This window comes from Sminthopsis crassicaudata, chromosome 4 (assembly GCF_048593235.1).
Source record: "Sminthopsis crassicaudata isolate SCR6 chromosome 4, ASM4859323v1, whole genome shotgun sequence".
Taxonomy (NCBI): Eukaryota; Metazoa; Chordata; class Mammalia; order Dasyuromorphia; family Dasyuridae; genus Sminthopsis; species Sminthopsis crassicaudata.
In genome coordinates this window covers 192544446-192571335 of record NC_133620.1, presented here as the reverse complement: position 1 = coordinate 192571335, position 26890 = coordinate 192544446, and the positions used below count along the sequence as shown (strand labels likewise).

General features: G+C 34.8%; 1 protein-coding gene across 4 annotated transcripts in view; it reads right to left on the bottom strand.

Annotated features, from left to right (window-relative positions):
* Positions 1–26890, bottom strand: part of FYN (FYN proto-oncogene, Src family tyrosine kinase) — a 267134-nt gene that overhangs the window by 142789 nt on the left and 97455 nt on the right. For all 4 annotated transcript variants that reach the window (XM_074310085.1, XM_074310084.1, XM_074310089.1 and 1 more), the window contains one exon: positions 9880–9949. The gene's annotated coding sequence lies outside the window, so the exon portion shown is untranslated. The remainder of the gene's footprint in view (positions 1–9879; positions 9950–26890) is intronic.

The following is a 26890-nucleotide window of genomic DNA, read 5'->3' as shown; positions in this document are numbered from 1 at the left end:
GACATTTGAAAGGTTGGGGATGATGGAGTTCTTTTCTTTTTCTTTGTTTTTAAAAGCAGCCAAATGCTCTCTAAACTAACTCTTCACTAATTTGGGGTTTCAGTTTTTGCTTTACTCTTTCCAGTCAGATCATTTTCCATTTACAGAGAACATAGAAGGAAAATAGGAATTGAATAATTTGGTGCTCTCTCTTTCATATGTTAACAGGCATCCTTCCTAGTCACAGACTTATTCTTTCCTTGTTCTTATCTGAAAGAAATGTGGTAGTGAATGTTTTTGTAAAATGTAAAATGAAGAATCTTTGGTAATGCAAATAATCTCTCTCTCTGGCCAAATTTATCTATTTTGTACATTTGGATTAATGGATCAGGCCTCCTTAAAATGGGAATCTGTTGTAATAAAGACACACTTTCTTATTCAATAGGGATTTGCTGAATGAATAGATTCTCAGAAATTTATATAAAACTGACACACTGGTGGAACATGTCATGGTTAGCCATATGTCTAACTTGTTAAGAAGATATCACTAACATTTCAAAATTGGAAGACTGAAAAGAAAATTTAAATTTATGTACCTAATTATAATTATTAAAGACAGGCTCAAGTATCAAGGGGCAAATGAGGCAATGGCAAATTTACACAACTGAGCTGGCTGTCCCTGAATTGGCAAATTTCTTAGATTTAATGGGAACAAAAGACAGCCTGCAAATTCTCAATAGTCTAAGTTATAGGTTTTAACAAATCTTGGGCTATTCTGGTTACCTTTTGTCCATTCTCTCTACCTTGCTGTCCAAATTTAAAATAGTCACTTTCTTTATGTCTCTTACTTTGTTCATCATGATCTCTTTATGAAGAATAACAAGTTAAAATAATTGTAAATTATATTTTAGGATCTAAATATTAAGTCTATTCCTATTTTTAGACTATTAAAACATGTCTGCAAATTTATCACAATTCTGTATTATTTAAATTTGTCCAACTTGGGGCATTATCATCAGTTATTGAACATTCAACTATGTGTTTGACATGATTAAGTATAGTAAGACATAGTTGTGCACGCCTGTAATCCCAGCTATTGGGATGTCTAAGACTGGAAAATCTCTCTCTCTCTCTTTTCTGAGGCTGGGGTTAAGTGACTTGCCCAGAGTCACACAGCTAGGAAGTGTTAAATGTCTGAGACTAGATTTGAACTCGGGTCCTCCTGAATTCAGGGCTGGTGCTCTATCCACTGCGCCACCTAGCTGCTCCGACTGGAAAATCTCTTGAGCTAAAAAGTTCTGAGATATAGTGGGCTGAGCTCATCTGGTGTCTGAACTTACTGAACTAAATTCAGCATAAACATAAGGAGCTCATGGAATCCTAGTAGACATTATGTTGCCTAAAGAAGGGCAAACTCACCAACATCAGAAAAAGCATAGGTCAAAATTCTCAGCGATTAGAGTAGATCTTGACCTATGAGTAAGCTCTCTGCACTCCAGCTAGGGTGACATAGGTGAACTTTTTTTAAGTCTTTCACACTCCCTTGTAATAAAAGATTGACTTAGCAAAGTAGACTGATTTTAATGTGGAAATGCAATCCAAAAACTTTCTGTTCCTCTAAAAACAAAACCCAACAACTATACATTTAATTAAATTAGTTGTAATTTGACGAAGGCAGTCTTGTACAATGAATAAGGCTGTTGGATTTAGGAAGACCAGAGTTCAGATCCCACCAAAGATAGTTACTTGTCTAAGTCCTGACTTCTCCTTTGGTAAAACAGGATTAATGATGCCTTTAAGGCATACTTCATAAGGTTGTTGTGAAGCTCAAATGAGATAATGCATGCAAAATATTCTATAAATGCTGTATATAAATGTCAGCCATTACTATATATTCTCAATATATATTCCAGAAGAAAAAATATATATTCTCAGAAGAAAAAATCACAATGGCTCTCCCAGAAAATTTAGCTCACCCTTATGGCAATGAATGCATTAGGCCCCTTTCCAAAAGGTTACTCTCTTAATATGTACATAATTTGTGCGCATGAAATTTATTTCAGATGAAAATTATCCACAGGCAAGAATGGGCAGTACTTAGTTTTAGACTGTTACTGCAAATGGCCAAAGCACAGATTTTTATCCTCATAAAAGAGATGTCCTTAGTGCAGCATCAAAAAGTTTGGGTTAAGAGCCAAAGGAATCTATCTGATAATGAAAAATATAGCTTATCTCCGTGTGGGACTGGTGTAGGATCAAATACCTTCTAGGATCAAAATTCACAATCCAAAAGAAACATGTATATATACTATATTTGAACCTTCTCCATCTTCCTCTGGGCAAAACACATTCTTGTTCTAAAAAGCCAGTAAGAGCTAGTAGAAATAGCAATGAAAAGGGAATTGAATTAAAATGAAAATTCTAGGACTAGTTATATTTAATTTTGTTCCCTAACCTTTCTCTGTTTCAGTGCTTCTTTTCCACATAAGCTTAATAATTCACTCAGACCTATGATTTTAACAATGTGGGTGGCCCCTATATGGGACTTTCCTCCACCAATGCAGACTGAAATTGTCTTATAATTTCACATAGGGAGCAGCTGGATGGAGTACTGGATAAAACACCAGTTATGGAGTCAGGAGGACATGAGTTCAAATGTAGCTTCAGACACTTACTAGATGTGTGACTAAACACCAAATGCCTCTAAAAAGAAACAAAAAAGTTCACATAGGTATTATATATTTCATGTTAGAAGAAACCATGTAGAATTATTAGACTCAGCAAAGTCTAATGACTTGACTATGGTGTCAGAGTGTGCAGTGATTATTCAATTAATAAACATTTAAGCACTTAATGTATATCTGGCATTATGCAAAGTCAGAGTGTGCTGGAGACAATTAATAAACATTTATTAAGCACCTACTGTGTATCAGGTATTGTGCTAAGCAAGTGTTAGAGGTAGCTAAACTGATTTACAATTATTGTTAACAATTGAACAAATTCAAACAAATTTAAATTTTATTAAATTTTTAAAAATTTAGCAATTTTCAGTGCAGGCCTTTATACCTCAGAAATGTACTTTAAATTTTATTAAATTTTTAAAAATTTAGCAATTTTCAGTGCAGACCTTTATACCTCAGAAATGTAGGGTACCATGAATACAATTTTTTTTTTTTGTTTGTTTCTTGGAGAACTAATTGTTAAACAAAGCTAGGCAATCCTGACTTTGGACTTGTATTCTATCCATCCCTCTCCTGCTCATAAAATGCATTCAATAAATGTCAGTCCTGCCTACCTCCCAATAACAGTTATTGTATTGAAAACTCTTGAAAGACTACAGAATTGTGTTAAATAACACTATTAATATTAAATAGGTCTTCATTTTCAAAAAGTTACTTTCTTAGGGGCTTGTTTAATCAGGTTTTTGTTATTGTTGTTTTTTTTTTTTTTTTTACTGGTCCTTGAAGTAGACCTTGGCTATACCTAGGATCATATATTTAGAGTTGGAAGTAACCTCAGAGAGTCACTGAGCTCAACCTTCTCATTTTTCAGATGAAGAAACTGAGGCTGAGAACGATTAGGTGACCACTCAGTTTTTAAGGATCTGAGGCAGAATCTGAACTGCTCAAGATTCTAGCCGGCACTGACTTCATGGAGCTTAGAAAGTAGAGGTTCTTTAGAAGTCTCCAACTCCTCAGTCCCAAGAGGTTCCTGAAAAATAGGGAATGTGAAAGAAAACTGAAATGTGTATCTCTTGAACCCAAATTTTAAAGTCCTGAAAATAACCTTTGATGATACTGCTAGTAGGGGAACAGTTAGATAAGAAAAATTTGACACCTATTTTTCTATAAACATATTTCTTGTCTTGGTCATCTGAAATGAAATCTTTATTCTTTTCTTTCCTCTTGACTTCTTGAATGCATTTCCATAACATAATGCATTTTCATGTCAGAGGAAAGAGAGAGATTACAAGAAAAAGAAAAATAAAGGATACATGAGTCGAAATAATATCATAGCAGAATACTTGAAGGATATTTATGTCCACAGATATTTACACCACATCCTTTACTAGGGAGATAATACTGGCCTAGATGCTGGGTTTGTAATTCCCAAAATATCCTTCACAAAAGGAATAGTTACCTTCCCAAAATAAAGCCCATAATTAAGTAAATTGTTTCTGGTGGTGGATTGCCCTATATCACAACCTAACATGTGCTATCTTCAGAGGTTCAGCTTCAGCAAACACAGCCATGTTAGACTACAAAAGTCTATCTGCTGTCTCTTTTTAAGCCAGATTGTAATATCCCTCATGAACTGATGAAAATAAACATTGACAAGTACCAAAATACCTAGCCCATACTTCATCTGTAATGAGATCTCCCTCCTCCCTGTGCACATATTCCTAACACCAGAAACACTGGGTTTGATGCATGTAAGGGCTAGCCCTGACTGAAATGCCATTTAGTTTAGGAAGTTATCTAATGACAAGCATATTTAAAGAGACCAGCAGTTGAATTTTTAAAATATGAGTCTAACTTGAATTAATAATGGGAACATGTGGACTCTGAGTCATCACATTTTGGTCTCAGTTGACAGCCACATATTTAGTTGCCCCAGAAGACTTAGTTGGTTTACATTTGAATTTGGAGTCTCATTACTTGAGTTCAAGTCTTGCCATGGACTGTTAATAGATATATGAGCTTGCACAAATCACTTTACTTCTACAGGACTCGGTATCCTCATCTATATAGATGAAACTAAATAACCACTAAGGTGTCAATCTTGGGCTATTCAAATTAGGTTAGGAGAAAAGGAGATGAATGAAAGAGATTACTCAATTCTTTCATTCAGAAGGGTCTCAAAAACCCCCATTTAATTTCTGATTAGATATTGCCATAGATTAAGCTAATTACATATGCACCTTTTCCCCGACTTCATATTAACATAGTTATATTAATATAAAAACATTAATATTTTTGAGCTTCTACAATATATTACAATTAATTTTTAATTATGAACTCCCAAAATATGCCCATATTTCATCGAAACCACGTAAAAACTAGGTTTTTCCATGAAATCACAAAGCTTGAACATGGATCTGTAAGATTTGTGGTGATGAGAAAGAAAGGACATACTGCAGAGTGGTATAAAAGTTACTACTAATGGCTCTGTGAGTGCTGATAATGCACAACTTTAGTGGAACTGTTCTTAAGAAATTCTTCCCAATCCAATTAGAGAAGGACTAGCAGAAGGAGGAAAAAGAAAAAAGAAAAGGAAAAGGGGAAAGAGAAGAGAAGGTGTAGAAAGAAAAAAGCAAAGTGGGAGAAAGGAGAAAGAAAAAAAAAGGAGAGAGAGAAGAGAAGAGGAAGATAAAAGAGAAGAAAGGGAAAAAAGGAGACAAGGTCAGTAAAAATGAGAAAAAAAAGGAAAAAGAGGACAAGGAAGAATGACATGAAAGAGGAGGAGAAAGTGAAAAAAGGAGAAAGGGAAGAAAAGAGGAAAAAGGAGAAAGAGCAGTAGAAAGGAGGAGAAAGAGGACAAAAAAGAGGAGAGAATAAAGAGAGTAATATGTAAAACCACTGACCAATATAGTAGCCAGATTATAGAAAGTAATTTTAGTGCGATCAGGCCACGGTTTCATTTTAGTAGGGAACTCTAAATAGTAGATAGAAAATAGAAAATAGTTTCTGTTGAGGAAAACTACCTCTAGCAATGCAGACCAAAAATACCTGGGTCACTGAGAAGCTCCATGATGTGCCTAAGACTTATACACTGTACTTGAACCTTGGTCTTTCTTCCTGATTCTGAAGTCAGTCCATCTCTTTGAATTGACTTAAGGGCACTGCATAGAATACCAACAGAAAATTTCCAAGAAAATAGAAAGCAGGATAGATCAGGGGCTGGAAACAAGAGCTTATGAGAAATAGCTGAAAGGAATGTTTAAATCAAAGAAGATAAGTCCGGGAGGAAATGACATCTCAAATATCTGAAAGTAGCTTCTATGGACAGAATATCTGGATACCGGGTTCTTTCAGAATACCAATAATTATATAACCTTCAACAAATGATTTAATTTTTTCTTGGTTTTGATTTCCTCAATTATTAACTGATAAAATTATGTTGATGGTGCTTCAGATTACAGATTTCTTTAGAGAAGTAGATTTTGGCTTAATATAAGGAAGTTGTACTATAGTCATCTTAAATTTATAAATTTTTGTTATGTCTTCAAAGTTAGTTGCAACAGGGAATCAGAAACCATATCAATAAACTGTTATGTTAAAATCTGTTGAATGGATTTTTTGTTGATAGGTAATTTTATAAGATAATGCATTAGCCATTTGGAAAATATTAGCTGACTGACTTGTGTAGATTGTCTAAATGTCATCAAAAAAATCACATTTATCAATGAGGAAATGATGATATAGAAAATCCTAGAAAATCATCCTACTGAAAACAACAGTTTTAGCAAAGTGGTAGGATATAAAATTAACCACTCAAATCATCAGCATTTTTATATATTACTGACAAAGTCCATCATCAAGACACAGAAAAAGAAAAATAACTATAGACAAAATAAAATATTTGGGTGTCTACCTGCCAAGACAAATCTAAGAATTACATGGACACGATTATAAAAACTTCTTACACAAATAAAGTCAGATCTAAACAATTGGAAAAATATCAAAATTAAATAAGCTGAGCTATTAGAATAAAAATGATAATTCTGCCTAAATTGGTCTACTTGTTCAGTGCCATACCAATCAAACTGCCAAAATTATTTTATAGAACTAGAAAAAAAAATGACAAAATTAATCTGGAAGACCAAAAGATCAAGAATATCAAGAGAATTAATGAAAAAAAAATACAAAGGACTATGGACTAACAGCAATAGACTTAAAATTCTATTATAAAAGCAGCAATCATCAAAACCATTTGGTACTGGATAAAAAATATCAATGGAATAGATTAGATACATATGACATAATAATCAGGGCCTAGTAATCTAGTATTTGATACACTACCAAACTTGAACTTGTGGAATAAAAACTCACTCATATTTGACAAAAATTGCTGGAAATCTGGAAAATAACATGTCAAAAACTTGGCAAAGACCTACATCTCACACCCATACCAAAATAAGGTCAAAATGGATACATGATTTGGGCATAAAATAATTTTTATGGCTTTATCAAGGACGCATTACTGATGTCCTTAGCCTAGGGAAACCAAGTTTTTCTTTTCTTTTCATTATTTCAAGTTTTTGACAACAGTGAAAACAATTACAACTAGTACAGTTTGGTGCCATCATACTGATTCCTGCTAAAGCACCAGCAGGTTTTCCCTATCATTACTTTTACTATCAGAGCAAATGCGAAGAGTTGTTCCAGTTAAATAAAAGTTCACAAAGTTTAAATATTTCAGCACCATATATATTTGTTGCCAAGCATAGACTTAAAGAAGGTCTTCTTTTAGTTTAGTTGGTACTGATAACAGTCTGCAGTGTTTCTGTAGATTTATCCATTTGTAATGCTAAAGTGCAATTCTGCATGTGATATATTTACTCAGTATTCATGTTTACAGATAAAGCTTTAATTCACAAGTTATATAACCTTTCAGGAACTCCACCGTAAACTCACGAAATAAGGCAATGAAGGGGGGAAATAATATCTTAATATAATTAGGGAAATAATTTTGCAGAACTCTTGAAAGGATCTTGGGGACCCCTAGGGTCTATGGACTACACTTTGAGGATCACTACTCTAGACAAGTCCATACAATCCTTCAGATTTATAGTTTTCTAAAGATGGAATAGGGTTGTCTTATAGAGTAGTGAGAGTATTCAACCAGATGGAGAATAACCATCTCTCAGGGATGATGCCCAGATGATTTCTCCACCACATGGAGGTTGGAATTGATGATTTCTGACGTCTCTTTCTTTTCTAAGATTACATGAAATTACTTCAATGGAAGGCTCCACAGAAGACTTATCAGAAAGCACCTCTCCCTTCTTCTTTGTTGAAGTGAGTGACTATGGATGTGGAACACTGAATATTATGTAATACTTTTTTGATATGTTGATTCATTTTGCCAGGTTTTTCTTATCCTTTTAAAATTTTTATTATAAGGAATGGCTCTGAGAAGAAGGGAAAGATATATTGGGAAAGGAAGGTTACATAAAAACAAAGGTTATCAAAAAAAGTATATATTTGAAAAGAAAAGCTTTGAAATAAAGCTGTTTTTTACTCCAAGCACAGTCTGAACCATTAACACATTCAATTCTCTACACACTACTAAAGGCGGTAAAGATGCTTTCAACTCCTCAGTAGTACATGCCTAAGAAATTTTGGCAAATTATCTAACTTTCAGAGTTCAGAGAAGGTACTACCTATGTGAAAAAAGATTAGAAATGAAAGTATCACCTCCACAAAAATAATGTCTTGCTCATGTTAACCTACTCCATTCATTTCCTGAATATTTCTCTCTTCTCTCCTTTGCTCTCTCACACCTTCTTCCCACACAGGAAGTCTCTAAAAGGTAATATGAAGCTGACAGTTCAATCTACTTCCTACCTTCCTCCTTTTAAAACATATTTATCTTATTTGTTTCTAAATGAAATTTTGTCAATTTCCAAATTTAAATAAAACCCAGACCAAATACCACCCACAAGAACCAGACCAGATGATTGGCAAATAAAAGAAGCCATTTGAGACTCACTGACTAGTTGTAGAGTATGGCAAGGAATGAATATTATCATCATCGTTGGACAAAATAATATGGATCGATGGACAGAGCACTGGACTTGGAGATCAGATGAGTTCAAATCCCATTTCAGACATTTACATGCTACTGCTTTCTGTACCTTAGTTTCTTAATATGTAAAATAGGTTGGTGGATTACAAAGTCCCTTCCAACTCTAAATGTAGGAATCCATTATCTTGATTGCACTGGTGATAAATGATCTATCTTTCTACAAGATTCATGCTCATATGGGGACTTGGTTTGTAAAGTTTGTCTAACCAGCTGGATAGAACCTTCAACCTCTTAGCACTAGCTTCTAAAATACCATACCATAAATTTAGAAAGTCTTGAAAGTTACAGATGAAGAAACATCAATTTTTTTCCACTAGTTTTTAAGGTAGTCCTTAAACTAGCCTTAGAATGATAAATTTAGAGTTATAAGGGTCCTTTCAGAAGGCCATTGAGGCCTATCTCTTTATTTTGCAGATGAAGAACTCTTTCTACTAATGTATTATGTTGTAAGCTCTTTGGGGATAGGGATTATCTCACTTTTGCATTTTTATTCCCTGTCACAGTACAGGCTCTCAACAAATGTCTATTCGTTGATTTTTGTCAAATTGAAGGCAGTTTGTCCTAATGGCCTTTAAATACTGATATGTTAAATGGCTACCAGTCATTCTGGTTCCCCCTAATTCTCCATGTCCCAAATGCAATTAGCATTCTTCTGCTGCTTAAACAGACACACAGAATCTCAAGATTTTTCTGCTCTGTATTCTACCCCTTTATCTTTTTGTGTCTCTGTCTCTCTCTCATTCTTATTCTCTCAGCAAAGAGGCTTATTACTTTGATCTTACAGTGATAGCAGAGAAAACACAAGAAACTAAGTAAATTAAGCTGTCAACAATATCCTTTGCCTTTGGCCCAGAAGGCAATGCTTATTAAACCTGGGAAATACCATATTCCTTAGAAACAGCAGCGGCAACAAAAATTGCAGTCAGTAACAGGAAACATAGAAGCAGAGCTACATTTCATCATCATAAAATTTTGCCTTCTCTCAGCTTAACACAGATTTTAAAGAGGCAAAGAACAAGGAAGCAACCATCTTTTATGGGCCACCATCATCTAACAAAAGCTATTAGGAATAAATGCAGCAACACTTACCAGAATTTCTCCCAGCTATCACAAATTTTATATACACCACATTTCTTCTACCACAGCTGTAGGACTGGTCCTGAAAAACAATACCACATAGAGTGAGAAAAGCATCACTAAGCTGCAATAATCTGACTCATATTGCTTTACCAGAAGAATCCATAAAAATTTCATTTCCTACCAATCTTATCAAACCTATTCAACTTCTGTAAGGAAAGCCTTTCGCTGATATTTCAGACCTACATCCTAATTGATTAATGATCATTAGACAGCATTGGGGAGAAAATGAAAATTTATAGACCTGAAAAATGTGTATGCTAAAGGAATAAACCTGGAAATTAAGTTGACAATGGTTTAGTTAATTTTTTTTTACATGCCTATAGTGGTTAACCATATAGAAAAAACAAAAAATAAAAATATAAGATAAACACTAAGAATAACAAGATCTTGGCTCAGTTATTCTTATTAATCTTAGACATATTTCTGTTTGCAGAATACAAAGTGATAATCTCAGCACTTTATTTGGAATATCAGTAAGGGGCCATGTTTTTTATTTCTATGACATTTCCAACAATATCATCTATAGAAAAATGGGTATATGATAAACATTTGGTTCTATTCTATATGCATTTGGTAAATGCATACTCTGTGCATAGTACTGAAGATATAAAGACAAAAACTACCCTCAGTGAGGTTATACTTCTCTGTGTTGAATACATATAAGCAAATGGAAAAATACAAAACATTTAAATCTATAGAAACTATTTCAAGGAGTAAGGGAAAAAAACTAACAACTGGGACATCAGGAAAGATCTCCTATAAAAGGAGGAGACTGAAGTAAGACTGGAAAGGAAACAGGGATTTTAAGAGTTGCAGGAGAGAAAGGACCTAATAATCACAGAATTTCCAAGTTGGAAGATACTTCAACAGATACATGGAGGTACCCAAACATATCCTGGAACACCTCTAATATCCAAACAGCATTACAGGCCTGATTTTTTAACTGCCAGAAAGCTCCAAATCATGGGCATGGGCAAAAATAATATATAATCTCAGCTTCCTATGTATCTCATAATTTGTCTTCTTAGTCACAAAGGAAGTTGGGAGGAAAGTGGATGGATCAGTGAGAAAACCATCACCACTACTAGAGATACAACTCAATGTGATCAAATTTTCCACTTATCGCTACTGTGAAAATACATGAAGTTTCCACCATGTAGAGTTCTTATGTTACCATAGACTCAATCCAATTAATAAAACTTAACAGAACACCTATCATGTGCCAATTATACTGATTTCAGACAAAGTGATTTTCCTTAAGTAGGTCTGACCCTGTTACTTCCCAATATTACTAACACCAATGGTTCCCCATTGCCTCTAAGATAAAGTGTGAACTCCCTATTAATTCCACTGTCCTCAATCTTTTAGGAAAAGAGAGTGTAGGGCATGTTTTCTGGGAAGAGAGCAATCTGGTTTTGCCAGAATATAGGAGTCACTTCAGGATTTTTATTTCTTGGTCCTGGCACATAAAAAAGAATAGGAAAATGGACATTACTTACTGGTCCAAAAGCCTCAGATTGAGGGCTTCTCTGAGTCTGTGCCCAGAATAAACAAAAAACCAACAGAATGATTCCCTTTCCAAGTGGAGTGACACACTGATGATTCTGTGTGCATGGGGAGTCTCAACATGAAAACATAATTTGAAAGTGACCTGTGTCCATTCGCATCAGCAGAAATTCATCCCTGGCAGCCTACTAGGCTTGACATCACATCAAGTGATACTTATCATAAACAGAGAAATAGCCCTGCCCATATCCAGTAGTTTTAGAAGATAATTAAGATTAAGGATATAGCAATATGAAAAATGAAGATTGGCCCTAAAACACAGTGGTTAAGACTGAGGAAGTTTTATATCGATTTCACAATTTAAATTTAATTATTTTCAATTCCACACACATTTATTAAATACTTACTGAAAACTTATTTGGGGGTTGTGATTTGTTGTTATTGTTGTTGTTATTGAATAATAATAACAACAACAATAATGGCATTTATATAGTGATTTAAGGTTTGCAAATATTTCATTTGATCCTCAAGAACCCTGGAAGGTGCTTACTATTACTAATCTGCTTTTACAGATATATAAACTGAGACAGACTGACAGCAGTTAATTAACTTGCTCAGAGTCACAGAACTTGCATCTTGAGCCAGAAAGACCTCTGTGTGAGGTCTTTTTTTAACTTTTTATGTATATTTTTAATTTAATATTTTCCCCTTACACATAAAAACATTTTTAACATTTGTTTACAAAATATATTTTCAAGTGGACTCTTCCTTTAATTTAAATCTTCAACAAATATCCATAATAGAAATGGCTAATAGAGGCTCAGGAGTTTCACAAAATATTTTTAGGTGACAAAGAACTGAATTTAGTGCTTTAATCTTGACTCAGAAGCATTCATCTCACACACTGTGACACTGATAACAGTTGCTCACTTTTTTACATTCCAGAAAACTTTCATCCAGCCTATATGACCAACCCAGAGGGAAGTGCTAAAAAAGCACTGCAAGTTATTTTAACCATAGTCACCAGTTGCTTACACCAGAAGTCACACAGATGTCATTTCCTGAAAAGACAATGGGGAGGTTAATTGCTGAAATCCAGAATCCAATAGGAATGGCAAATGGTGACATGCAAATAAGGAGATTAATACATATCTATATCTAGATTAGTTTCAGTTATTTAAAGGCAAAGGAACAAAATAAGTCACCTGTTCTATAACCAAATGACATTAACAATTTCTAAAGCTATGAGTCCAATTAAGTCTTCTAATTTCTTCAGGTAAAGATCTGGTTAGAATAAATTTGCAGGGGCCACTGAAGTCACTTATATGGGATAGCAGAGTATTGAGAAAACAACAAAAACAACAACAACAACAACAACAAACAGATCTTCTATTAGAAGACCTGATTAGAATCAGCTCTGGCTATTTACTATGTGATCTTGGGCAAGCTAGATAACCTTAATGGACTTTATTTTTCCCCATCTATATAATATGGTTGGTAGGGATGATCACTGAGTTCACTTTCATGTCTACATCCTGTAAAGCTCTGTCAGATTTGGTTATAAGAGGAGGGCAGAGAAAGGATTTTCTTTCCTTTTGCAGTGCATTGCTGCTATAATTTATATAGCAGAAAAGGATAGGATAGGAATTTCATTTGAAAAAAACAAATCAGTTAAACTATAGTCCTCTATCTTTCTATCGTCAGTAAGTCTAAAGTCAACTGTTTGAAAAATGAAGAAGTTGTATCTGGCAAGATGTTAATACATTTATGAAACAAGGCCTAGTCACAGTGGGAAGGAAGAAGACCCTGAAAATTCAGGTTTTCTAGGACAATAGCCTCTTTCTCTCTTTCTACTTAATGAAGCCCTACTACAACCAGTTAACTACCAGATTCTTTTGTGAAACTCACTTCCCCGGTTGCCCCTGAAGGTGTTCTAATCTCTTTGACTTTCTTCCAAAGAGTTTGGCAGACTCAAAACAAGGTTGTTTTTGTGGAGGGAAGATGGAAAAGAAGGGAGAAGTGAAGTGATGGGAAAGGAGTCATAAAGAGAAAGAAATGGACAGAAAGCATATATGCAAGGGACTAATGTTAGAGAAGAAGTTAGTCCAAGAAAAAGAAATTATTGATCACAAGAGAGAAGATAGGGAGGGCAGATGGCAAAAAAAGAAAAGCTAATTTTTCTCCCTTGAGCCTATTATTGGCAAAACTGGAAGGGTTGGGGGAAGGCAACCCTCTGTAGACCAGGAAGCAATGACAAGCAAAAAACATTTGAAAGGTAAGGAGGAGAGAGAATCACTTTATCTTCAGTTCCTAAAACTGACAGGAATGTGGCTAAGAGTCACATTTCCCATATATGATTAATGCTGGTGGAGTGATAATATAGGACAACTGCAGCTGACTATAGCTCTTCATAAGGGGGGACCCTTTATAACTTCCATGACCATCTCTTTTAAAGCTCAGAGGGCATTTGTATATGGGATTACATGCCATAAACAACAACACAAGCACAAGAAATAGAAAACTTTGAATTTACAAAAGACATAAATTATTCTCTTCACATATTAGGATTCCCTAATGATCTAAAAACCAATACCTCTAATGTATTCAGAATTACTCTGTTAACAAAAGTTCTACTATTGGGGTAGCTAGATGGTGCAGTAAATAGTCCGAGTTCAAATCTGGTCTCAGACACTTAATACTTCCTAACTGTGTGACCCTGGGCAAGTCACTTGACCCCAATTGCCTCAGCAAAAAAAAAAAAAAAAAAAAAAAAAGTTCTACTATTACATAAGCACTAAGAATTTGCTTAGGCTCTTAGTACTGAGCTATTTGCAATGAAAAACAGAAGAAATATAACATGACAGGAATTTAGAAATTTAAGGGAGTTGAAGTGGCTCCCCTTGCTCAGCCACATAGCTAGAATATAACAGGGTGGAATTAGAACTTCGGACACAAGCTCTAGCAATTTTTCCATTTTACTCTATTGTCTCTTCAATGCAGTTCCAGTACTTGAACTCATCATCTAAATGGGTAAATGATGCTACTAACGTACACTAAAAAAAGAATGAACAAATTAAAACATATAATTAAATGCTAAATTATATGGTATAAACTAGTGATCCTAGAGAATTTCAGAAGAGAGAGATAAGTGACAGTAGGGAAGTCAGAATATAGATAAGTCTAAGGTGGGGTGGGAGGAGGAGAGTGTTCTGGGCAAAGGGAATGAGTGAAGGAAGTAGTAATAAACATAATGTGTCTGTGAGACAGTATAGCAACTAATATAGCAAAAAACTGAGAGTATGAATTAGGATAGGAGGGAATATAAATGGGAAATAAAAGTTAGTTAAGTATTATAGGCGCATTCAGGCTTGAAGTAGTAGAAAATTGGGGAATGTTAAGTCTGATGACAGCAGTGTTTTTAAAGGAAGACACATCTGATAGTAATAGGCAAAAAAGATCTGTGAAAAAAGACAAATCAGCGAGACCTGTTAGGATTTTATTCTATTATCATAGACTAAAGTGATTGGGGTCTAGTTGGGTTGATGACAGAAGAATGAGATTTTTTTCATTTTAACATTTCTTTTAAAAATTGAGTTCTAAATACTCCCTCCTCCAATCCTTCCCCTATTCAAAGAATCCAAGGCAAGAAATATGAATTATACATATGAAGTTATGTAAAACTTCTATATTAGCCATGTTTCTAAAAAAAAAAAAAAAAAGGAAAAAAATGAAAATCAGTATGCTTCAGTTAGCAGTGTCAGTTCTCTCTCTAGAGGTGGAGAACATTTATTTTCATCATGAGCCCTTTGGAATTGTCTAAAAAATGTTAAATAAAGTAGCCAACTAAGTGTTTTGCAGTTGATCATTATTATTAAATTGCTGTTACTGTATACAATGTTTTCTGGTTCTGCTCACTTCATTTTGTATCAGTTCATATAAGTCTTTTTGTTCATATAAGGTTTTTCTGAAACCATTCTTTATTACAGCTCAATAGTATTTTGTTACAATTATATACCAACATTTGCTCAGCCATTCCCCAATTGATTGGGGACTCATTTCCCAATTGATGGACATTCCTTCAAGTTCAAATTCTTTGCTACTACAAAACGAACTGCTAAAAATAATTTTGTACATATATGTCCTTTTCTTTTTTCTCTGATCTTTTTGGGGACGCAGACCTAGGATTGGGATCATTGGGTCAAAGGACATACACAGTTTTATAAACCTTTATGTATAGTTCTATATCATTCTGGAGAAAAATTAAGATCAATTCATTTCCTCTACCAACTATGCTTTAGTATCTGTTTTTCCACATCCCCTCCAGCATTTGTTATTTTATTTTATTTTTTTAGTAATAGATCAATTTAATAGATGTGAAAGGGTACCTCAGAGTAGTTTTAGTTTGAATTTTGATGAGAGCCTGGAAGAGAGAGAAAGGAAGAAGGAAGGAAAGGAGATAAGAAGGGGTAAGGAAAGGGAAAGACAGAGAGACAAAGAGAAGGAAGGAGGGAGACACAAAAGAAAGAAGGGAGAGTGAGGAGAGATTTGAGTTATATCTCATATGTAAAAATCAAGGTACATTTCACAAAGGAATATTTAAACCGCAAATCTTTGAACTCATTTAAAAATATCTTGATACATAATTCTATGTAGTTTATTTTATGTATTTAAAAAAATCATCATCAAATTGCCAGAGGGATCCATGACAAAAAAAGGTAAGAACTCCTGGTCTAACATGAAATGTATCAAGCCATAATAGGGTCATCATCTCAGAAGAGTAGCAACAAGAGGTCCTATATTCATAGAAAAAAAAACCCTTTAGTTTCATTTTTCAGTTGTATCTGACTCTTATAACCCCATTTGGAATTTTCTTGGCAAAGATACTGGAATGCTTTACCATTTTCTTCTCCAGGTCATTTTGCAGATGAGAAAATTGAGGAAAATAGGGTTAAGTGACTTGCCCAAGATCACACAGCCACAAAATGTCTATAGCCAGGTTTAAATTCATGAAGATGAGTCTTCCTGACCCTAGGCCTGGCCATTCTATCTATTGCGCCCCCTATCTATCCTAATTTCATACAAATGGGATAAAACTCAACTATTCATAGCTGGACCTTAACTAGGGCCAACTGAGTTTGTAATAAATTGTAATTACTGTATATAACCTATATGAAAAATAAGATGTTAATAGATATTTTCTATTGTTTAAAACCATATAAAGTATATAATATATAATGTAATATAAATATAAATCTTACATTAAAATTTTATATAAAAATATAATACACAATCTAGTCTACAAAAGTGTATTTCAAAATATTAACTCAGTTGAGACCATCAACCATTATTTAAGAACTATTTAAGCACATATGACTGAGAAGGAAATTAGTCCCAGTGAGGGGATTGATTTGTGTAAATCCTAACAGATTTGTCCAATGTCACACAGCTCATCAGATAGAATTACAACAAACATCTTTATGATTCCAAGTGCAGTCCATCTGCAACTCCTCATTATGTCCCCACTTCATAAAGAAATACCTTAAATTTCACAAATCATATTTTTGGATTTCTTTGGATTGCTCAGTATGTTTTATTCTGTTAGATCCTTCATGTGGCTCAGTGGATAGAAAATGAACTTTGGATTCAGGTCTCTGATACATAATAGGTGGTCACTTAATTGCTCAGGATCTTTGATAACTCTCCAAGACCATAAATTACAGATGAGTTGTTGGATTATCTAACTTGAAAGCGCTTTCAGGGAATTCAATTCCCCAAACTGATACAATCATAAGCTCAGACAAAAAAATGAAAACAGTAATTCTGGGAAAATTTTTCAGGGCTAACCAACACAGTGACCACATCTAAGAGTATATGGACCAATCTGCAGTTGTATATCCCCACCTATCTAATGAAATGATGGAAATGCCTTTCCTAATCTCTTCTCCTAAGACTGAAAGGTCATAATTACACACTGGTTAGCTTCAGTTTAATGTTCTTTTCATTTATGTTTATATTTATTTATATAAACATATACATAATGCTATATTAACACATATAATTTTTATTACGTATATTGTTTTCCAGGTTTTGCCTGCTAACCTTCCTATGAATTCTTTATGTCTATCATAAAACAATAAATTCATATGGCACATTTTGCTTAAACAAGCCTGTTCATGTGCTCAACAAGTTTGCATTCAAATTTTTGTTATTCAGTTGTTTCAAATGTCTGATTCTTTGTAACACCATTTGGCAGACACTGGGATGGTTTGCTTTATCCTTCTCCTGCTCATTTTATAGATGAGGAAACTAAGGTAAATGGGATTAAATTACTTGCCCAGAGACCCAAGGTACTAAATGTCTGAGGCTGGATTTGAATTCAAGTTTTCTAGACCTTGTCTTGGCCTGGCATTTCCTCCTGTAAGCCACCTAGTCCCTCAATGGGGGAAGATAATATAAAGAAGAGCTAGAAAGAAGGAAGTATTTAGCATGGAGATGGACAGGAAATAAAAAGGGGGAAGGGGAACAAGAATACATACAAGATTGTGGGGGGAGAAGGTGGAGATAAGGATGACATCTGGAGTGTAGGCAGTATGGCAAACCTGGGAATATATAGTCCTCTATTTTTGGTTTTATTGATTTGCCATATCTTTCCATATTTCTTTAGGTCCTCATATCTCTTGTTTTAAATAGTATAATCATTATTTAAGTAGACATTCTATAATTTGCTAAGCTTACACATTCCTCCCAAAAAGCAGCACTGACTATTTCCGTTGATAAAGCTTTTTTCCCCCCTGTCATCTGCCAGAAGTAGTTTCGCTACTTGTGTGCAAACTTAATAGGTACGAGTTGCTATTTCAAAAGTCATTCTAATGGTTTGCTTTAATTTGAATTCTGTTTATCAAAGGCTGAACAATTTTTATAATTTTTGCTTCTTTCACAAACTGTTTAAATCCCTGGGCTCATCAAACCCACTGGTGATTAAATACTGATCTTATCAACTGCTATAAAATTATTTACTATATTTTTTCTCTTAGTTGCTATTTTTATTTAAGCTTTTGTTATGCTACTTTTTACTGTACAGATTCAAATATTTTATAGAATCTAATTATTTTCCTTTGTCCCTAATAATTGCCTTTCTTTCTTTTATCTAAATAGCTAAAACTATGGCTACCCTCCATAATTGAGATAAATATACTATTTTTGTTTTTCTTTTTTGAAGAGTGGGACTTCTTTCTCTTTTACCTACTGCAGTATCTGGTGAGTTCTAGACTTTTGGAGTTGGTCTCTGCTTCCACAAGAACACTTTTAGTTAAAGGTTTTACTTTTAATCTCAGCCATACTTTTTGGTCTAAATGGCACAGGTATATTCACAGGTGATAAAGTTGGAACACACCTTTAGCCAAGCTTTTACCACCCGGATGTATATGTCTCCCCCTAGTGGAGATGCAGAGAAGACTGTGAGATCTTTGCCAATTAATTCAATACAGAAATCTTAAATATCACTTATCACAATTACATCACAAGATGGGCAGGGATTTGCCTATAGTTTCAGAGCTAGGAAATAAGAAAGGAATTCTCACATTCCCAGTCCACTGTCTTCCATTTCTACCACTGTCCTTGATATAAGGAAGGACTTGCTAATAATTAGAACTTGGTAAGTTCCCTATCACCAAAAATGTTCAAGCAAAAGCAGGAATGAAACAGAATGCAAATAAAAAGATCTCCCGTGGGTTGCCTCTAAGTTGGTTTCAAACTAGTATGAAAATTACCTTTAAACCACACTTGTGTTCACTTCTCATACAGCAATGCAGCACAATGGATAGAGTGCAAAGTGAATACAGTGAAGAATTCTGCCCTGGGAACTTACTATGAGCAAGTCATTTAATCTCTCTTTTTCTGCTTCCTGGTCTGCAAAATGGGAAAAATGATAACACCTACTTTTTAGAGTTGTTGTAAGGATTAAATGAGATATTAAGAATAATCTCGGGGGCAGCCAGGTGGCGCAGTGGATAGAGCACTAGCCTTGAATTCAGTAGGACCAGAGTTCAAATCTGGTTTCAGACACTTAACACTTCCTAGCTGTGAGACCCTGGGCAAGTCACTTAACCCCAGCCTGGGGGGGGGGGAAGAATAATCTCAATAAGTACTCATAAAAAATTTAAAGCATTGAGAAAATGGGGGTAGTATATATAGAGAGGAGGGACTTATTTATTTTTTGGGAAGGAGAAGATAAAAACATTTGTGATCAGTTACTTTCTTTTGGAATCTGCTTTGAGATGGCTTGAAAAATCAATTCCTGATTATTTTTAAAATTTTATAGTCGCCCTTGGAATAGATTTTTCCTGTATATTTGATCTCAAATACCCAGAGTACTTCCTCATCAAGCACATTAGGTAAGCTGGTAGAATCCAATTGTGGTGATTTCTGGGCTGTTTTTGATTAGAAAATACCAATATAGAAATAAAGGCAGCATGGAGTAGAATACAGAAATCTGGTCATGGTTGTCAGGAGGATCTGGATTCAAGTCCTATGTCTGACACATTGGTTGTGTGATTCAGGGCAATCACTAAAACTCTCTGGATTCTCTAAGTCACAAAGAAGGTGCAGATCTGTAATGATGGTGGAGGAGTTCCTCACTAAGAATGCTGGGGGCAGAGGGGAGTGTGGGGGGGGAAGAATGTATCAGTGCCTATTTGTTGTCTTCTGGTTTAAAGTAGGAATGTGCTTGGTTTAGTTGTGTCTCATTAACGTTGTTTTCCCAATTAATCTTCGCTGTTTTGTGAGTAGATATTGCTCATATGCTGTTGTCACCCTACTCCATAAAAGTCTCCCAAATGAGCTTGCACTCTAAACAGATGCTATCCTTTGGTGGCTATGTCTTTCCCCTTGGCAAGGAGATCAAGTGTTTGGCCAAGGTGGTTTCCGGGCTTTTTGTTGTGGTTAGTGTCTTGTCACTGGTCAAACTTCTGTTTAAAATGGTGATCATCTGAGACAATACTCTTCCTTTTCACTCATTCCCCCTTTTGCAAAGTTGACACTTTGCCTAGTAGACCAGATTATAGCTTCTATAAAGACCCTTAAACTGAATATTAGAATTTGAACTTTATTTTCTAAGTTAATATTTATGTATGTATGTTTGTTTGTTTTTATTTCTGTTATATACAGTCACTGAGTTTTCTGTTAATAGGCTTTACCAACATTCTGGTGAGTGATCCTCTGTATTTTCTATAAATACTCTGTAAACACAGTCTCTTCGAGAAATTGGTTCTTGGATAGCACATCAAGTCTGTCACCCAACTTATACCTGAGCCTTTCCAGATTGGTAGAATCCATCTTCAAAACCCCAAAGCTATATAATAAGGTATCAGAATAGGACCTTTATAAAGAATCAGCTATGAAAAAGTCTATATTACTGTGACTATTATGATGCAGCTACTAGCAAGTTCAAAAGCTTATGGGATTCTGAGCTTGAAATTATATCTCTTGAAAGAGAATTATATATAGTAAAAATGATAGAAAATAGTCCATAAAATGGATATTTTGACAACATGAACAGTTTAAATTTCTTTTAGAAAGTGAATTTTGATACATTCAGGATTTTATGAGAAAGGAGGTTTCATTATGTAATCGAAAACTGTTGGCCTTGATCTGTGACCCTAGATTTACCAATTCACCTTTGCCTGTTTCCTTTGCCTCATTTGTAAAACAAGAAAAATCCCGACCTACTTCACAGAGCTGTAGTGAGGAATAAATGAAAATCATTTTGCTTTTTGTATCTGTTTCTCTACAATGCCAGATGGATGCTACATATTAATAATAGCCAGGATTTGCCTCCTTCCCTTGGGAACTGCGTGCTTATTCCGAAAGAACAGCTGAAAAGGCGGTTCAGTCACGAAGGGGAATATTCTATATTCTGCCCACTCAGAATATCTAGGCTAACACTTACAGAAATGGATGCCAGCTCATTTTTACAAATGGAACCTACAGCTCTCAGAAGAGATCACTGAAAGATTCAGTCATTTTCCAAGGACAAAACTAGATGGGCCATTTCAGGCTGTCACCATGGGAAAAGCTTTTTCTGTGATCAATGAATAAATACAGCATTATAGAAATCTAGAGAAATTCATTTAGGTTTTTCCCTCCCTCTGTGGGAAAAGCAATTAAAAACATTCTGTCTAGAATTAAACAAGAAGCAAGTACTCATGTGTTTTATCCATTTTAAATGTTCCAAAAATTGACTAACCGGCAACAAAAGGATACCGATTTCTTTAGATATAGCAATTTGGCCCCTTCTAACTTACAAATAAATGTCGAAAATTCTCCTTGTTCCTACCCCCAAGTTGAATTCATTTTCTAAACATTCAAAGTCCTCATAAACATTAATGCACTCTTGAAGATAAAAGAAAAGTCAAAGATAGTGAAGCTAGGAAAGGAGGGAAAAATTAACTACTCAGATCTAAAAATATTATAACGTTAGCAGAGATATATCCTGTTAGCTGTTTGAGGGGCGTAGTCTAGTGAAAGGTAAGTATTGAAGAAAAATGATCTAAAATATGTTAATAGTAACCAACAGACATAAAGTTCAATTCTAAATAACAATGTAAGTGTAAGTGAAGGGATAGGGTAAATTCTAATTACCAAAAATTTATTCTAGCATCTTCAGAAAGATTCAAGGCTTTCACCATTCTAAGGGTAGCATTAAAATAAACGCATTGTCTTACAAATAGCTAGATTATATTCGCCAGTCCATAACCCTCTCAACACAGTAGCAATTGGTTATGCTGCCAACAACAAAATATTCAGGACAGAAATACAGGGAGATAAGGGGAAACCCTTTTCTCCATGCAATGCGGCTTTCCAGTCAAGTTCTCCCAGGTCCAAGCTATTAATCCTTCACTATCTAACCTCCAATAATAACTTACTGTTATACAGTATAGCATGTGAGGTGAATAAAGCACTTATCATTAGTATCATTATTCCTACTTCACAGATGAAAAAAACTGAGAGGGCATGAGACTTGTCCAGAAGAAACATATTATATATATATATATATATATATATATGTGTGTGTGTGTGTGTGTGTATGCTTATGTGTATATACTATACATATACACATAACATAGAGGTATATATACATATATATGCATATGTGTATGTATGTGTGTGTGTGTGTGTGTGTATATATATATATATGATGTAGATTTGAATCCAGTTCTCTCCAGACTTCAGATCTAGTATATTCTTCCAATAGCTGCTGTAACTATTATCATCATGAGCCAAGAGCAAAAAAAAAAGCAAAAGAACAATCATAGAGTAGGAAACTCATCAAAAATGGTAGTCCTGGATGAAGTCCCTGACCTTAAAATTTGTCTCAGTGGTGGTTAGAGCCTATAATTTCCAACCTGTTTGGGTTAACATTGACTAGCCAGGTGGCAACCCTTAAAATTTACTAGGCAGGATGTAATATTAGTGTGCTATGAAATGCTCAGTAATTTTCTAATTTTTTAAAAGAGTCATAAAAAAAATTGTATGTAAAGTGCTTGCTGATGCTCCATGGGCATGAGTCATTCTTTGTGAAGTAGGAGGTTCTCAGATCAAATGCATTCTCTATTATGGGTTTCACATGTCCTTTGATTTTAACACCTCAATTAGTGTTAATAGGAGTTACCCACATACCAATAAGAAGATAAATCCCCTTTACTTAGTGGAGCTCCAATAAATGATTTGTAATAATAAGCAATGTAAAATGTTTTCCAATTTTTTTTTACAATTTTCTTTCAAGTAATGAAACACTTCCCTAGAATAACCACAAATTAAACATCAGATTTTGTGGGGTGGGGGGGTGTGGGAGGATGAAAAGAGAGAGAAACAGAGAGAGAGAGAGAGAGAGAGAGAGAGAGAGAGAGAGAGAGAGAGAGAGAGAGAGAGAGAGAGAGAGAGAGGGAGAGGGGGGGGAGGAAAGGGAGGGGGAAGGAGAGGGGGGGGAGGGGGAGGTGAGGGAGGGGGGGAGGGAGAGAGAGGGGGGGAGGGAGACACAGAGACACAGAGGGAGAGAGGGAAAGAAGGCACAGAGACACAGAGAGAGAGAGACACAGAGACAGAAAGAGAGAGAGAGAGAAGACACACACACACACCACATCACAGACAAATAAAGACAAAAAACAAAAGAGAGAGAATTGGAAAAGGGGAAATCTAAACAATTTAGATGCCATACTCCTTTATGTCCCACACCAGAGTTTGGCAGATTTGCTTTGCATCTAGAAGCCAATTCTCTAATTTAGAATATTTTTAATTTTCAAAGAAAGGAGAGTGAAAGGGAGAAACAAAGGCAAAATATGAAAGACCCTGGTAGCTATCAGCAGCTCATGTGTTTATCTTCCTCTCCTGGAGTGGGGACAAGAAGGGAAATTGGAGAAGGAGCTGGTACATACAGGTGGTGGTGTAGGTGTGGTGACAGAAGAAAACCTGAAGTCCAACTAGTGTCCAATATTGCTCAGACTAAGTGGTGCTATCCAATGTGATGAGGTGGAAAAAAGAAAACCAAGAGCTCATCTATAATTTTTAAGGAGAGCCCAAAATACTAAGGGACACAAGAAAACCGTTCAGTGTCACTGAGATTGGGGTTTGTTGGGCTGTAATCTATCCTACAACTCAAGCGTAGAGAACATTGAATTTATACAGTGACTTGGAAAGTCAAACTTTCAAGATAAGAAGGAATATGTGAAAGAATTTTTAATAAAATGATTAGGTTTACTGTACTAGAAAGCTGTAATCATTGTTACATTGCCACTGTCTGTGATATTATTTTTTGTATTTTTTCCCAGGGGATTTTAATATTATTCAGTGGTTTCCAAAAATATACACTAACTCAAAATAGGAAATTAAGTTCTGTGGATGATACAGCAGAATAACTGGTGAATGGATTATTTTCCAGTAATACAAAGTGCTGTTACAGATTTCTTAATGAAGGCTGAAAATGTATTTTCTGACTTTGTCACCCCATCATTCTTCAGTACTGCATTTCTCTTCTGAACATGTATCTTTTGGAAGACAAATACAGGATTACTGACATCCAGTAGAAGCACAGAAATAGATATAAAGTCTGACTGTAGTATATGCATTTATTTATCTGTTCTGAAAAATATTCAACTGCCTGGAAGTCAATGCTCCAAAACTTCTAATACCTGAAATCTCACATAACCAAATATGAAAAATATTTGCTAAATATTTACTAAAAATTCAAAATATCTCAGGGCATCCTTGTTTTGAATTTAACTTACTGGTTTAAAAATTTACAAGTCATACAAAATGAAACTCAAGGAGATTAAGCTATTGAAGCTTAAAATTTCAGGAGAACTTTTGGGTCACTCTGAAGAAAAGGGCGATACCAAGAAACTTCTGAGATATCAAAATAAAGATAGTAATGTGTAGCATATAGGTCTGTTTTTGAACTGCTTTTAAAATTGGGAGCAATAATGCTACATATAGCTAATATGATTTCATATTATGGGTTTCAATCTACATCATAATGCTATCTTTCTCCCAGAATCAACTCCTCTCCTATACTTATTTCTACTGAGCACATTACATCTTTCCAGTCACCCATGCAAAATCTAATCATCTAAGATTTGTCATTCTTTCTCACTCCCCATATCCATTAAGGTACTTGCATCTGACTCCTTTCCTCCAGTCACAGTCACCACCATAGCATGGCTTCTCATCACTTCACTTCCTATTAGATTCACTATTAAATTGTTTCCTTAATCAATTTCTCTGTTTCAGGCCTCTCCCTTTTCCAATCCATTCTTCAAGAGGTTGCCAAAGTGTTTTTCTTAAAGTGCAGTTCTCTCCTTATCCGTGTCTCTCTCCTTATCAATAAATCACAGTGTCTACCTTTGACTTTAGGATCAAGTAATATTTTAAATGTATTGCATCCTTCTAAAACTGCTGTCTTTGCTTCAGTTTTCTAATATACATAATGATTAGTATAGTGGCAAAGCATATAACATATGAGTAAATATAACTATATTGGGGAAGGTGTATTCAAAATCCTTTTACTAAGAGGTACCAATCAAAGAACATTGGAAACCACTTCTCTCGGAATTTCAATAGCAACTGCTTTGTAAGTGATGTTGTGTCTGGTTACTGAGAACAAAGTAGCTTACTAAAAGACTGGGGCTTTCATCTGTAGTCATTTTATCTACTTTTGTTGGAGACTGTAGTGAAGAAAGGATGAATGAGGATGCTATGTAGCAGGATATACCTACAAGCATCTCTAAGCATACTCCAAAGGCAGAGGTGAAAAACTGCTTGATTTTGGAGGAATCTGAAAATGGAAAAACACTGGAATATTAAGATTGACGCAAATTTCTTGTCATCAATTTTCAACTTCCTTGAGTGCACCATTCATACCAATCCATAGATTACCTATAGCCTTTCCCTCAACATCACTCTGCCACCAGGGTTTTTAGCTATCCTCAGTAAAGTTGGATTGAAGAAACATAGAGCCAAGTTTATTAAAAAACATTAGGAATACATGAGAGAATGATGATATAACAATGCCAAATAGAAAGTCATGTGGATTAGCCATTTGAAAAATACATAATCAAGCAAAGGGCACATGGATTTAGAATAGAAAAGCCTGCAAAAGCTCCAAACTCTCACATTTTTCAGAGAAGGAAACTGAGGGACACAGATTAAGTGACTTGCTCAAGAAGCCATGGCTAGTGAATGAAGAGCTGAGTCCAAGTTCTTTGATTCCAAAGCCAGAGTTTTTTTCATTACCTTACCTATCCAATCTCCCATTAATGAAAGCAAACAATAAAATCATTTTTCTACAACCATTCATTCAACAAAAAGCTGAGAACATAATCAGTAAGTACTACATACACAACTGAAGATCACACAGTTCTATCTCCAACACTCTGGTAAGCACCTAGTAAAGAGAAGAAATAATAAATTCTGGAATGTGAATAGTCCCAACTAGAGTGGGGAAGGTATAGAGAACAGCACAGAAAATTTGGACAGAGGATACTACTATAATTTTGTCTAATTTTATGTTTTAAGGAAACAAACCAAAAAACACACAAAAGAAACACTTGCTAAATGTGATTTAATCCTTGTTGCAAAGAGCATAGAAATCTGGAGATAAATACCATATAAAATAAATACTTTTTAAATCTCTTTTCTCTTTAATCCATCCTCCATACAAACACCAAAATGATCTTTTCTAAAACAAAGGTCCAACTATGTCAACTCCTCTGCTCTAAAATCTTTTATAACTCCCTATTGCCATTAGAATAAAATATAAAATACTTAACATGGCATTTATAGCCCTGCACAGTTTGCCTACAATCTACATTTCTAAACTTATTTCATATTATCCGCCTTTCATGGACATTATGTTCCAGCTTAATTGATTGACTTGATATACATTTCTCTTTTCAAAAATACT